Below are 15329 nucleotides of genomic sequence, written 5' to 3' on the forward strand. Positions count from 1 at the left end.
AGCCTTGCTCTTTTTTCACCCCCCTTCCTCCACCCCATCCCCCTGAAAGTGAAGACAGGTTTGCGGAACAAGCGTTGAGGCGCGACTCTCGGTGGACAAGAGCTGGCTTTAGGCTCGATTATCCAGAGGTTCAGGAATCGAGGAATCAGTGTAAGGGATTCGGAAGCTACAACGCCCGGTCCCCATTAGGGGATAAGTCAGGGTGCTGGCGGGACGTTGCGGGCGAAGCGGAGGCGGGAGGTGGAGAGATTGGTGGCTAGGATGGGCATCTCAGTTTCGGGCTTCTAGTTTTGTTGTTCTTGAGAAGGTCATTCCGGAAATCCGAGGAAATAGCCCCAAGTTCCCAAGGATGTATATCCTCGGTGTAAAACGGCGTGGAGATAGATAGAGAAATGGAGAGAGCGGAAAACAACTCCGGTGTATAATTTGTCACGGCGGTGAGAGACGGAGACAGAGAGAAAGAGAGAGAGAGACGGAGTAGTTAACGCTCGGTATAACCGGTATTTACCTTACTTCCTTGCACGGGGTTGAAATCGGGCGACAAAGCGAGTGTACGTGCACCTAGACCATCGTAGATACATCACCATGCGAACGCGAACACGGACGTACGATATTTATGCATATATACGAACGAGTGCAGGGTACTCAAGTTTTTGCGATCGTTAAAGGAATGTTCAAGTTTTCCAGTTCTACGCGGCACCAAACGAAGATTGTAAACCGTTCCGGCAACGACCCGCGGAGTCGTTAGGGGTGCCACACTGATGACGGTGTAAAAAAAGCAGCCGATGGGGTAGGAACAGAGTTGCAATATACAAATTCGTAGAGGGTAGAAGAGTGTTGGAGCGCCGTGTGGAAAATGTCTGCGCGCATAAATCGGGAGTGTCGGCGTATCGCGGCCGTTTGATCAGGGGTAATTTTGTCGGATCATATGATTTATATCTTTCTATAACTTGGTGCCGCGAAGAGCGACCTGACGAAACGCCGTTCGAATATTTTCTTTCCCCGCGAACGCGATGGTCCTATTGATTCGTTTCCCTCAAAGGAGTCTCGTGGCTTCCCAGGCAAGGGAGGAGGCGAGGTCAATAATATCAGTTCGATCGGACGACGAGCAGGCACGACAAAAAAGTTAATGGTGCCAAGTCCTGATCGAAGGCTAAACCGTACACGGTACAGAACCGACAATATCACCGATGCCCACCTACCACGGAGAAAGCGGCTCTGGCGGAGAAGAAAGTTCTTTCGAGCTCAATACTTCAATTCAAATTGACCATTCTACTGCCGACATAAAGGCAAGCCTTTTATTCGATCGAGCTCAAGCGATGGCTGCCGGCTGGCTATAGCTGGGACATCGAGATTTGATATCACTCGCCGACCGAACGACGTCGCTCGACGAACCAAAGTCCGTCAAAATCCCGGCACTCGCGACGTAACGACCAAGGTGCGATTCATTGGTGAACAAGAACGAAACCCTTGGTTCCCTCGTCGAAACCTGAACTCCTCTGGATGTTCAGGCAAAGGTTACAGACCGCAGCTACTCCTGCAATTTGGAACAATAACTCGTAAAAGGGGCAGGCACGTCATCCTGCGCTGGATAGACACGTAGCCGAACGTGTTGGTGCGGCGCACTTTGCACTTTCGCAACCCCGATATGCCAAAGTAGTCTTATTTCCGCACTTTATCGGCGGAGTGCAAACGCGGCCGGAGGCCAGGCGGCGTCACTTATTCGCCGCACACTCTTTCGGGACTCGGGTTGTGTTCGACCTGCAACGCCGTAGGCGCAAGATAAGCGACGACATCGACCCCCGCGGAAAAGGGAAAGGGTCCCAGTTTTCGTCCAGTCGGAACGACGAAACGATTCCGAGATGCACAGAGTTTATTCCAGCGAAACGCCGTGCGGGAAATGGAACGACTGTTTTCTGCATCGTGGCGTATGCAGTTGCTCGAATATCCCTCCCTATAACTCGAGGCCTGCAGACAGTCGCCGCTGCCAGGTCAGGTCGCAATCTCGCGGTTCGGCACCTGCGCATTACCATTTCATTCCGCCGAACGTCATCCCGTCGAATCCCGGTCGACTGGATTTGTGCAACGAGCTTTTTGGAAGTCGAATTCCGATTACAGCCTGCACTCCAAGTCGTTTACAGTGGACTCGAAATAACTTGCCCATTTGTTTTCCACGTACCTACCTATAACGCAAACCCGGTTGCGAATAGAATTATACGTATACGCTATATCCATCAGTCAATTGCAAACGGAAGCGGGTTAAATTGTGAACTCAAATTATCGACTGATGGAAGTTCGGTTTAGGGTTGAGCCTCGCGAAGTTTCTGAACCCCATGAGCCTAACTCCTCCGTTGCGTTTCATTGTCAAGTATACATGTAGGTATGGTTTCTCTTTCTCTCTCTGTCAATGATGCTGAGCTTGCCTCTTTTTCTTTATTCCTTTTCTTTTCTCCCCACTTTCACCTCCATCCCTTCATCCTCTTTTTTTTTACGAACGTGTGTAGACTCGGGCCTAAGCACACTCCGTTAATGTTTTACGCGCGGCACATTTGCGGAGCTGATTACCCCCTTGCCAAATGAATTCCACGCCAGGGAATATAAACATTAGCGATCCCTACCCCGGCGAGAACGGACGCCACAGTTTTTTTTTTTCCGTCCATTTCTCTCTATTTGTTTTATTTTTCCCATTTTTCTTTTCTTTTTTATCCTCGCCAGAAAACACTGGTTTTATACGATTTTCGTTATTTTATGAATCTGACACATGTCAGATTTTACACGAACGACGACGATGCCGCCGCTCTTTCCTCCGATCGCAGTCACACTGTGTCAAATAATGCAGAAACTGCGGACGATGGGCATTACAGACTCGCAATCAGCCGTATTACGGATAAGACGGGAGGATATTTTAGCAAAACTTTACCTTTAATTGATACTAAAGGAGCGACGGATACATGGCAGTTGGGTAGGGTAGGGTAGGGTAGGGTAGGGTAGGGTAATAGTAGCCCGGATATAATACAGAAATTATTGGAAAAGTTAAAAGTATAAGTTAGTTGGCAAGTTATGAATGGTTAAATATGATAATGGCCAAGTATACAATGGCCGTACCAACCAACCCGCCTACCCCAAACTCCTTTTTCTTCTTCCTCTTCTTCTTCTTCTTCTTCTTCTTTTTCTTCTTATTCATTTTTTCCTCTCGGGGTATTGGAATTGAAAAATCTTTAACGTTATCGAAGAAAGTAACTAAGTGCATCTATATAAAAAATTGGTAAACGATCAAACAGCCCGGTCAGGTAATATTGGATGCTCATTTTCCTGCAGGGTCTAGACCAAAGAACCGCCCACTCACAAGCCGAACTCAACCCCTTGCGAGTTAGCTCGAGACTATAGAATTCATTAAACCTTTCGCATGTCTTACGAAATAACGTATACAACATACATTATAACCCCCGCACGTGCGAATAGGTAAAGGTATGGATAGAATAATGTATCTACTTATCGAAAGAGCCCCCCCCCCCCCCCCCACCCCCGATGTGTGTGTCTAAATTAAATTCGTCCGCTCGTTCCGACTGATGCAGGTATGTTATACGGGGCGTAAAATACACACGCGTATCACTCCCTCGAAGTTTTATTTACCCGCGGGAAATTACCATTTTAAGTATCCGCCACCCCGTGCCGCGGTGGGGCTGTGAATCGGTGACCCTGCAAGCACTAGCTTCCCCTCGCTCTCAAAAATGGCCGATAATTGCAGTTATGAACGACAAATGATCCGATACGATTAGTGGAATCCATCAAACGAATATACGTCAGTTTGGAGCATTGATTTTGGTAATTACGGACGGTCATTTTTCTTATTTTTAATTTTTATTCTTTTTCATTGTTGTTTCATGGAGCCATTTTTTTCGGTAATGGACATACGTATATCGACGTGACGCACGTCTTTAGCAAGTTCCAATATTCTCGCCACGTAGTTGAACAGAGTCAGAGATACTTCCGATTACTTTTTCAACTATTCTCCCGAAACTATTTAAGAATTCCAGAAGCGGCGAGTCCGCCGTAGAAGGACTAAGAGGGTGAGGGGGAGGAGGAAGGAGAGGAGAAGGGGTCGGTGCACAAAGGCGTAGTGTAATCTTTGCATCTTCTCTGAACGTTATTTAGCCGGAGGGAATTGCAATTGCTAACAAAGGCCGAGCAGTTTTACCCCGTTGCTGTAGTAATAACAGCACAAACACACAAACGCGCACATGCTCGGAGAAAAAACGTGGATTTATCTTCGCATAGAAAAAAGGATTCCACGGCTGGTACTCCGCAGGCAAAAACCGGTAGAAAAATACATTCTCTTATCGCATCCTCGCGTCCTCGCGGCAGTGAACGGGGCGCCTCTTCTGAACCCGGTCATTGATCGAAGGTCATTTAATCATGAAAGGAATGATCCATCCCTCGGTTACTGTACGTCTTGTTGTTCGTGCACTGAGCGCGGTCGCAAACGACTTTCGAGATTAGTCGTCCACTGCTCACGGAGCACTGATCGTCAGAGAGCAAACAGCGGGCCGCGAGGATTTAGCGTCCGTTGGAGGTTGACGGTGGCTCTTTGGCGCCGAAGCTCGACTGGACGGAGAAAGGATTCGAGCTTATAATATCCAGCTCGGCCATTAGAGCTGCCCGCAACCAGCGCCGCGTCGGCGGTTCATTGTTATCATTCATCATCATTATCGGCGTTCTTATAAATAGACACCGGCTCGCGGCTAACAATCTCCCTCCCCCTCCTCCTTCTTCTCGCGGCACATCGTTGCACCACCTCCAGACTTCACTTATCTTCGGCTAGGGTCAGACCGTGAATTAAACGCATGACCGCACGATTTCACCGCCAGTCATGAGTCGACCAGCGAAATATCATACCCGTCCAGGAATCATCAATCATGCCCAGTTTATACAATCGGTCGGGTGAAATAGTTGGACGTCCTCTCCTTGTCACGCGTCGTTAGCTCGTCGGGAAAATTCAACTCGCCCCTAACACCCTTTTCCCAATTCGGAAAGGTAAGCAATTTGCTCACAACGGAAAGCCAACCTTCGTTCCGACTTGTCGAGTACCGATCGTACGTTTCGTGCCGTGGACACGAACTGGAACGGCAATTATACCATTCAACGCCAATTCTATCCACAATTGTAGAGATGTCAACGGCAGTCATTCGTGGAAAAATCAGTAGGTTAACCGGACGTTTTCAGCAATGTAGTATCGATGGCACTGGTAAGAGGTTATATAGGTAACTGTACGAAAGAACATTTGCCAAGGAAACATTTCACCATATTTTGAAACAGCTGTATACGTTCAGAAATAATGCAAACGTGTGAAGTTAATTGGATTTATAATTCTTGGTTTACACTGCGGAATATTGGCGTGCAAAAATTGGATAATCCGGGCGAATACATTGGTTCTGGGATTTCGCACGAACAACGCATCAACCTACCGGTAGGTACAATGTGAACAAGTCCCGACCGAAGGTATCGTTATCGTGGTTAAAAAACAACGAGGTGAGAGGTAATTTCATAATAATTGCGTGCATATATATACACATGTAAGCTATTGCGTGATTCGCGTGACCGTAGCGCATTGTCTGGATTAAAATAAATGTGATAATAAAAGGGCACCACCACGGCCACCAGTGGGTATCAGAAACAGCAGGTGTGCACAAGGGATTTCAAAGGTCTGGGAGTAGAGTAGAGATTATATAACGGGAGAACTCTACTGAAAAGCAAACAATTGAATATCGCGCGGTGCCCCGATCGACAAATTCTATTCAAACGCCGCTCCCTTCTTCTCCCCCGTTTTCATCCCTTCAGAGGTTGTAAGTTTTCTTCGAGCCAAACTTTCGTCATAAATAAAGATGGGAGGTATCCATGGAATCTAGGGGCTACGCGGCGCTGCAGAATCTCGGAGCGTGCAAACAAATTATACAGTTTGCTCACCGCTAACGAGATTGCTCCCTCCCTCGTCCTTCTCCTCCTCCTCCTCGTCCTCCTCCTCCTCCGCCTTAACCTTCACCAAATTGCTCAACTTGATCAGCTCTCATACGAATATAGGTACATGTATTATACGCGTCCGGACCGATGATACCCCCTTTTCTCTCTCTTCATTTCAATGATGCTCAAGGTGATGAAATATTTACCCAATCTTCAATAATCTTATATACGTTATATCGAGAATTTTCCTAACAGTTTGTTCAAGTACGTATGATTCACTGCCACGTCAGACGATCATTTCGCACTTAAATAGATCCACGTATCTGTTTTACGTTCAACCGATACTTTGGTACACTTGAACGACCAATTTGATCGCCCTCTAAAGCGTAGTCAAACTGCACCATCGACCTGACCGTCTGACAGGATCAATTGTTAGAACATGAACTCAGCTATAAGTGATGCAAAATTGACTTATTCCACGATTGCTCGTTCTTCAAAGACTACAGGTTTGATGTTCACGATCCCAACGATACAAACGTTACGAATGATCATTTTCTCTGTCACTGCAAAGTCAGTTTTTCCCTCGTGAGACGGTCGTGAAAGTGACGTCGGTACGTTACAGAAAAAATAGATAAAAAGAAAAAAGGAAAGTATGAAAGATGCGTATCCTCGATAATTCAAGAGCGAATTGGGACTCGCCTTTCCTTCCAATCCTCGCCTCGCTACCAGGCGAACGGGAGCCTTAACGGTGTATATTACAGGCAACTGACACCTCGGGCGATAACCACGTTAACTCTGCACTGCCACACGCAGGAAGATGAGGTAGAAGGCTGAGGGTAGAGCGGGCAATGGCTGGCTCGACACCGCACAGGTGCCCCTGGGGGACTCGTGTTTGGCTATTAATATGGATACCATGTCGATACACACCTGCTGGCTTCCCCGAGCGAGAGAGCCTTACTTACGATTAGACACGCGGGTTACGCTTGTACCTGTGTGTGGTTCAGGAGGATCGGGAGAAACGCGAAGGAAATTTGTGAACGTCACAATTTCATACTGAAACGAGACTCTATGTCTCGAGTTGTCTGAGATATTGGCCAAGATATTGAGGAGGGAATCCCGACACCGAGGTCATAATTGCCGGTCGTTACGACATTGAAAAGGCGAGATTCGATTGGCTGACACGAAGCCGCACCGCAACGTCGTCCAAATGTATCGATGCAAGAAGGTATAAATGGAAGCTACGGCGAGTGTTCAATAAAGCCTATCTACCGTCTGGTGGATGTTTACAACTTTTCGAGATCCCTCAACGATGTAGTACGTAAGTAATCCGTGATGGCGCACGTCGAAAGGATTGCATATAAACTTTTCAAATAAGACCGTCTTCAATAAATCAGAAACGCCTTGAGCTGCTCAGCTTCCTCTCTCTTTTGCTCCGGTATATTCCTAGAAGTCTGATATTGTGAAGAGTATATTACGCACGCGAGGAGCCCGCCGAACTTCGGCGACTTGGTACACAAGACGTTACACACAACTTTTGCGAAACCACCCGCTTCGTCCTCCACCAATACTGTCTACAGTTATAAGCCACCGAACACGAACGCGACTTTCGTTATGTAAATATTACTCGCGCGTGAGTCTATGATACGTAGAACTTACGCTTGCACCACGAAAGCTGGGGGAAAGAAAGGGGAAGCACGAAGAATTAAGGGTTACGAATTATCCCGCTACCTCCGAACCGACTCGCGAAATTTTTGAAAAATTTTTATCCGTCACTCGCGGTTTTAGTTCCCACGTATTCGTACACACACCGACACTGAGAAAATAAATTTTACCCCACCGCCCTTCGACCGAATCGCTCGAGAATTCCGCCACATAACAAAGTTGATGTATCGAAAAAAATTTATCGTGGAGGATTTGACAGAGAAGGAAAGAACGTACAGGGGTGGCGGGGGGGGGGGGGGGGGGGGGGGGGGGGGTGAAAAAGGAAACAAAAAATCACATCCACGAAAAAACGACTAAAATGGTTCACGCGAATCGCGGTGCGGTAGCCCTGCTATAAACCGCGGCGTAACGTACCTTCTAATTTAGCCCCGTTGCCTCAACCCATTGAACAACAATTCTGCACCCGCCCGGCGTTCTTCTCCTCTTTTTCCTAACCACGACGACTAAGTTATAAGTGAGCGAAATAACAATAAAAATGAAAATGAAACGCGGTGTTTCACCGAACCGTGTTGTATACACTTTATACACCGCGTTAAAGCAGGAACTAAATTTTCCTCCTTTTATTTATATAAGCGGACGCAATGGCGGAAGTTCCTACCACCCCCGTGTAAATACTTCACGGTATTCGACAAATTGTTTGTCGCCCTCCCCGGACGCTCTTCTTTCTTCTTCTTTTCGCGTTAAAAACACCGCGGAGCCGAAGAAAGAGACAATTATAACGGATAATTAGAGCTCCGCCGAATTTCGCGGATGCCTTACACGCTACGGGACGATCGACGATCCTATCTTTGGGTCTCGACCGATCATAGACAAAGGGTCCGTATTATATTCTAATTTAGCGGCATACCCGAAGCGATGGATCACCTGTATGAAAGTGCTTTGTTACGAGGTCCCTTCGGCCGGTTAAATTTCACCGGGAGAAAGATCGGTCCGGGACGAAGATCAGTGGCGGTCGAACCTCGAGACGTATCATATGTCTTCGGAACGACCTCAAGTTAGCCCCGAAGCTCGGACTCTTCTTCTCGGTCCGACGTAGAGTCTCAAAAAAAAAAAAAGAAAGAAAAAGAACCGTCGCCGTCCTCTTCGCCATTTCGAGATTATTTTCACACTTTTTCCAATGTTTTCTTTTCTTTCCTTTACCCCCCTTTTCTTTTTACCTTGCCAAAGTTTGAATCCGACCTCGCTTTTATTCGCCCGCGAAATTAGATGCTGGAAGCGTGCGAAACTGACCTCCTCGTTTCACCCCCGTGTTTCTTATCGCTAATTTTCTCCTTCTTTCTCCCGCCGTTTATTTCAGCGAAATGGTCGAACGCCCGGTTGCAACGGGGAATTTTCTAGCCCTGTTATTCCCGACCCTACCATCGCATCCCAAAACCGACCGACCGACCGACCGACCGAACCACCCACCCCCTGCACAGCCCTGGTGTGCTACCTTAGCCTTGCTTCCGTCTTGTGCCCCGGAAAACCCCCGAAAGATTTACGACGGGCTCTCAATAGCTTCGAACAGCCGTTGGAATGGTGTCAAGCCCCGGGTAAATTGTAGATATTTTTTTTCGGTCCAACACTCGTATAAGCTGCTAGATGTTAAAACGAATCGTGCGAATCCTGGGTTTTGTTTCGATGAGATGAGAGACGAGCGGAACCGACGTTGCAAAATATCTAAACTAGAAAAGGATACGCTCGGTCATAATTCCCCCTCGTCTAACCTCGAGAGGTGAAACTGCGAGCGAAGCTAAACACACCGAGGGGGCCACCGGTATCCGGATGTAAGCTTGGGCGAAAGGAAGAAAAAGTCGACGGTCACGAGTCGATTGTGCAAACAGCGGGGACGATAACAAAAGACAAACTTTGACGCTCGCGGTTTTCACCCACCGCCACTCTCCACTCACCTTTTATTTCCTGCAGACACAGCTATGGCCCACTAACTCGGTCAGGTCTGGCTCTCTCGTGGTTGATCCTGCAATAATAAACCTCGGGGTAAATAAAATAAAAGCCATAATGCGAAAGGGAAAAGAAGGAGGTGAGAAAGAAAAAAGAAGAATGGTGAAACAAACCGAAAGAAATACAGAAGCACGGGCCAAAGTTCGTAACCGAATCACAAGACCCGAAAAAGCGATGACTGACTCCGAAGTAATCAAACTCGAGTCGCCAATCAGACGATGCCTCAAACACATCGCGCGTCACGTCTCCGACGAATTCGCCCGTTTCGAAGAATCGCCCGGATTACAGTCGATTCCCGGACAGGAGTTTGAAACGTTATACGTTAAAACGTTCGATACCCGCGTTGTTGTATTGTTGTAATTAATAAACACTGGCACCCGACACTCGCAGAGTGCTCCGAACGTCGAACAGCAAATACAAGAGAAACACAACAGTCTGGAAATATTTAGCGAGACCAAATCGAGGTGCCTTGTATCGGGGAATAACAGTAAAAGCGGCAATGGCTGAAAGGATTGCGTTGGGTTCCGCAGACCAGAGTAAAAGTGGATCGAACACTCGTTTGATTAGAGCGCTCATTCCGAGTTCGAAGGAATTGAAACGGTCTGCTCGACGCCATCGTCGTTCGGGTCGGTTTGATATCGGATTGTTCGAACGACGTAATCAGGCCGCCTAACTGGAGCTGGTGGACGACTCGAAGAAACGCAGTAACAGGGCCCAGGGCACGCGTTTAAAGGTCTTCCGCCCCTAATTTGTTCGGGAATAAACGATGGCAGTCCATTCGCGACGGGAGGACCGTCAAAGAGTCGGACAAAGAAACCTCCTCGGGGAATGAAGAGCTCGGACCGCGGACACCGAGTGCTAGATTTCCGTTTCAAGATATGCAAAAACAAGGTAATGGTATTCCGGGATAACGAAGGGCGCATCAATCACGCCGTGAAATCCAAGGTTAATTGCCACGGCCGGGAAGTCGTATCTGGGAATATACGTGGAAATTCGCGTTAGTTGCTCGAGGCATCTGCAGTACCCTCCCCTATAAATTCAGGCCCGCGTTAAGGGGCGAAAATTTTTGCTCAAAATAGGCCTGCGCCCGGGTATTTTGCGCATACCAACGGTGCCTGGGGGGTCTAGGTCCCTCGGTTCATCAGCCGGCGCATCCATCTACCGGGGCTGAGACAAATTAAATGTCCGGAATAGAAGCGAGGGTTGATGTCGGGGCAAGCTCAGCGGGCGGTTTGACTACGGCCGGGGTTAAAAAGGGTAGTTCGCGGATTATGCATGTAGGAATGGGAGAAACGACGTGGGATGCGAGGCGCGCGGCTACGAGGCTGGGAAAATTCTGGCCAAGGCTTACAAGACACTTTCAGAGAAACCCCTTAATGTTTCTTCTTTGACGCCTTTCTTTGGGTCGCCTGCTGAAACCCTGCGGAGTAGTAACCCACGCGAAAATTACACCCTCGCAATCGTTTCTCTCTACGAATTACACGACACACGGATCTCGCCGTGCGAGATGCGAAGACCTTGGTTGATCAGGATAAACGAGCAACGTCGATTCATTCAAGCCAACATCGGAGGGGAACCAGTGCGGGATGATCTTCAAGGTGTTATTTGTCGATTGGAGGGTCAAAGCGATCCGGCGATAATGTTCGATCTCTGAATTCACACAGAAGCTCGAACTTGCGACCGTTCGACGTGGACAATTCGAAAATTTGTCGGGCTTCCGCGGGGTCTGAGCGCGAAACGAGTGACCGTGACGAGATTCGAGATTGAACTTGTTACGCTGTTTCAATACGCCTTGACACGAGTTACGTAAGACCGAGATCCGTAACGCTGTCACCAAAGTTTGGCTACGGTCGGGTGGATATTCCGGAGTTTCCCCGTAGGGTTTCCGCCCTCGTCCTGCGTGTCAGGGATCGTCCTACCGTCCTCGCGTTTCTCGAACAGATGCTCACTCCTCGGAACCACTTGATCCGCTTCACGGAAAAGACAGATAGCACCAAGCAGACAAGTGAACATTTATAATGCACGCTGCTCTTGGCTGCAAATTTATTTAGATGTAAGCCTTCTTATATGCCATCCTCGGGACGAAGATCCGCGGTAAGCCAGCCGAGCGGCTTACCTCTGATTTATCCGAAATTCATGGATTTCGAGTTAAAAGTTCACTCCGGGGTTCCAAGCCTCTCGTTCCTCTCTCGTTGCAGCCGGTAACGGGCGCTGAATTTTCCCAACAACGACGCGCTGGCTAACCGAGCTGAGTTCGTTCCCTCGCACTTCGCAACTACTGTACTCTAAGCGTGTGGCGTACGCGGGGATAAACGCTCTCTAGCGGAAATGGCCGATCGCAGCTAAAAGCAGATTTGGATCGCTACACGCTCTTCGAACTTCAAACTCGAAGCTCAACGCTTTCAGCTTACCATCGACATTTTCGACTTTCATTTATTTCGTAAGGTTGATACGAAGCAAACGAAAAAAAAAAGATAAAGAAAAACCTCGAACGTGAATTTTGCCAGTCCTCTATATTCCAGTTGGGGAAGTAAGGCTTGCGTAACTTATTTACCGATCGTTTCAAAACGGAAGAATGAGTAGCGAGCTCCGCAGTGAGATTGTCTGACGAGAAGCAAAAAAAAAATCGAATACACCGAGTTGCCGGTGAGTCTGTATCGCTCCTTAATCAGACGCGGAAAATTGCTTTTGCAATCAAGGGGGCGTAAGGAGACGTTAGGCGGTAGAGGGTGAAAACCGCGTTGCGAGAGAACCCCGAGGAGGGAACGTGCCTCGATTCGTGTACCGGGTACGGTATACGGTATACGGTATATATACGTAGATGAACATTTGCGAAACGTTTGTAGAGGAGAAGCGGCGAGACGAGATCTGGTATTCCTTTTCAAAGGCGAACTTCATCCACTCCATTGCTCTTTCAGGCGGCTGATCCAATCTGGTCTAACTTAGCAGAGACGGGCGTTAGACGTAACAATTTTTAATTAATTAAGGAGACGGCGGTGCCACGTGCGGTAGGAAATTCCCGTTAATGAGTTCGCTCCTTGCAGGGATCTTGGGTCAGATCCTTCCAGGGGCCGAGTTCGGGCAGCGCGAGGCGAGAAGGCGGGGGTGAATAATTGTATTCCGAAAGAGATCTCGAAGGCGAGGGTGCGGAGAATAAAGGCGTCAGGATCCGTGGTGAAAAATACACACGGCGCGGTGGCGCAGAAACGCGTACGTCCCATTGTTTTGAGAAACCCGGACACGATTATTCCAAGATGGCTGAAATCCAGAGCCCTCCTCGCCTCCGGCAGATGATAACCGCAGGCACTCGATCCCTCGGCGAGAAAGCACGCGTCGCCCCAACGGCGCGCTCCGCGAAGCGACATGAATAAATCTGTCGCGATTCAATCACATTTTGAAAACGGTGCACCCGTGACCGGAATCGGAAAGCCAGGCGGCACCTCGGTCGGGTCGAGAGGCAGCCGCCGTGTAAGTGACCCGCCCTTTACCCCGGGGATTTGGCGCGCTAATTCGAGCCGGAAGCCGAGGCCAACCCTTCCGTCGGTCCCTGGGCGTCGGACGCTGGCAGGCGGGCATCTTCGCGTTGGAAGTGTCCGTCGGCCGGGTGATCCGTGAGTGCAAATCCGTGAAAAAACTCCTCGCAACACAGCCTGCAGCCGGTATACGCGGTCCCTCGAGTTCTCGGAGAACGCGACGCCCCCTCGAATTTGCATAATTAGGGCTGCAAAGGTCCACGTCTCGCTTCCGGGTCTCAGACACAGCCGGCACTCACTCGCGTGCTCCGCTGTATTTCATTACCACCTTTTCCGTGACCCGCGGCACGAGAGACCCATTTCTTTTTCCCGACGACCCGGTCAATGCCCGTTAAATCCGGACTCGGACTCGGGAAACGTTCATACCTTCTCTCGATACACTCGATTGCCGCTGTCTCTGTGGACGGGCTGCTTTTCGCGGATTTCAAGAGGTTCCTCAAGACTCGACGATCGTTGCACGCGTTCCGGAAGCCCGTTTTCTTCACAGGGTGTTGATTCTTCCAAATCATCTCAAGTATCGGTGATCCTCTTTCGCGCGAAATCTCTCGCGTAATAACCGCGACGATAATTCGTCTTCGAGCCGAACGTATTCTCACGCTTGACGCGCGTATATTCGGGAACGATTTAGTCCTCACTTGAGTCTGAGGATTAAGTTTGTTTGCTCGGGGCTTTTTTGCTCGAGCGAGTATGTGGGTGCAAGGATCGGCGCGTTGGTAAGGGAGAATCCACGACTTGAAAGCACTTTTTGTACACAGGCATCCGCGGCGGTACGTGAGAGTGAAGGCGCGGTGCCGTGCGTTATAATAACGTACGAGATCGTAAGCCCTTGCCTCTTTGCACAAAGATTTGCAACTCCAATGTAGACGGGCAAGTACCGAGGTGTTCAAAATTGGTCCTCTACGCACGCGTTATTTTCGTCTCGCGTATAGAGGCTTTTTCGTCACTCGGGCTTATTTTGGCTTATCTTGAATTTTTCCCCGTCTGTTACGCAGCTTTTTTTTTTCTTTTATTTTTGCTTACCAAGCTTGTTCTCCGACTATTTCACGATTTCAGCCCTCGTTTCTTCTCCACAAAGCTCGAGAGAGACGTCCCGCGGAAGAACTAGAAATTCAATTTTTCACCAATGTCGGATGTTTTTTGTTTCAAAATACCGGCAATTTTTTCCCGCGAATATTCTGTCCTATCAAAATTACATGTGCAGCTGGTATAATTTCAGGGCAGAGTCGTGAGGTGGTGACCCATTAAAAAGGCGATACATTCTCGGTTGCAGTCGCGCTAATGTGTAGGGGGGGGGGGGGGGGGGCCGATAAGGCTTTCGGGCGAAACGCTGGGTGATTTTCTTTTTTCAGCACTTTTGGACTATTAGTAATATTTATAACCGGCCATTTCGTGCGTCCTCCCCGCCCACCCACCACAACTGCGAGCCACGCTAATTGCACCTGTTCCTGAAAATCATTATTATATTACATACATTCTCAGACCGGGTTGCAGCGGCAACGCGACGTGGTGAAAATTTAAGGTAGTGAAATTGTAAAAAATGACCCACAATTAACATCCGCGTTGCAGGGATTAATGCGAAGCATGTAGCGCTGTTCGGTTGGGAAATTTTTTGTTGAACCGGAGAACGACGAAAGAGAAGAAAAGCGGGTCGATCCTCGATCGGGCTGAAAAAATCTGCGGGCAATATCCGCAGCCCGTTGCCAAACGCCGTCGTGGAAACTAATCTGATTAAAGGGAAGGACTGCGAAGGTATTCCCATAACTTCCCTGATTATCGCTGCCGCGAAGTCTATTTAATTGCAGATACGACGACGACGACGAGAACGACGACAGCTCCTGTCCCCACATGTCGTCGACGTCGACGTCGGTGCCGCCCGGCGTTACGACTTTCCCAAGTCCGTACGGACGGTGGTTCGTCGTTCCTTGGAGCAAGACTTCATGCCACCGGTCGGGAGTTTAACGGCAGAGCTGCACGGCACCGTGAAAATTACATTCCAAATATAATGATACCCGCCCGTTTATATTGCTCGGAGGACGAGGACGAGGACGAGGACGAGGACGAGGACGAGGACGAGGAGTGTTACGCGAAAGTAAAATCTGACCGGAGGGGTATAATACGTCTAGGCGTGAAAGAGCTTTTCACAATTCGTCAAGCGGTATCTTTCCGCGTCGATTC

At 48.8% G+C, this 15329-nt stretch overlaps 1 protein-coding gene across 5 annotated transcripts in view; it reads right to left on the reverse strand.

Moving 5' to 3' along the window:
- Positions 1-15329, reverse strand: part of LOC124185472 (leucine-rich repeat-containing protein 24-like) — a 172668-nt gene that overhangs the window by 10554 nt on the left and 146785 nt on the right. For all 5 annotated transcript variants that reach the window (XM_046576282.1, XM_046576281.1, XM_046576284.1 and 2 more), the window contains one exon: positions 9570-9637. The gene's annotated coding sequence lies outside the window, so the exon portion shown is untranslated. The remainder of the gene's footprint in view (positions 1-9569; positions 9638-15329) is intronic.

Source organism: Neodiprion fabricii, chromosome 6, assembly GCF_021155785.1.
Source record: "Neodiprion fabricii isolate iyNeoFabr1 chromosome 6, iyNeoFabr1.1, whole genome shotgun sequence".
NCBI classification, from domain to species: Eukaryota; Metazoa; Arthropoda; class Insecta; order Hymenoptera; family Diprionidae; genus Neodiprion; species Neodiprion fabricii.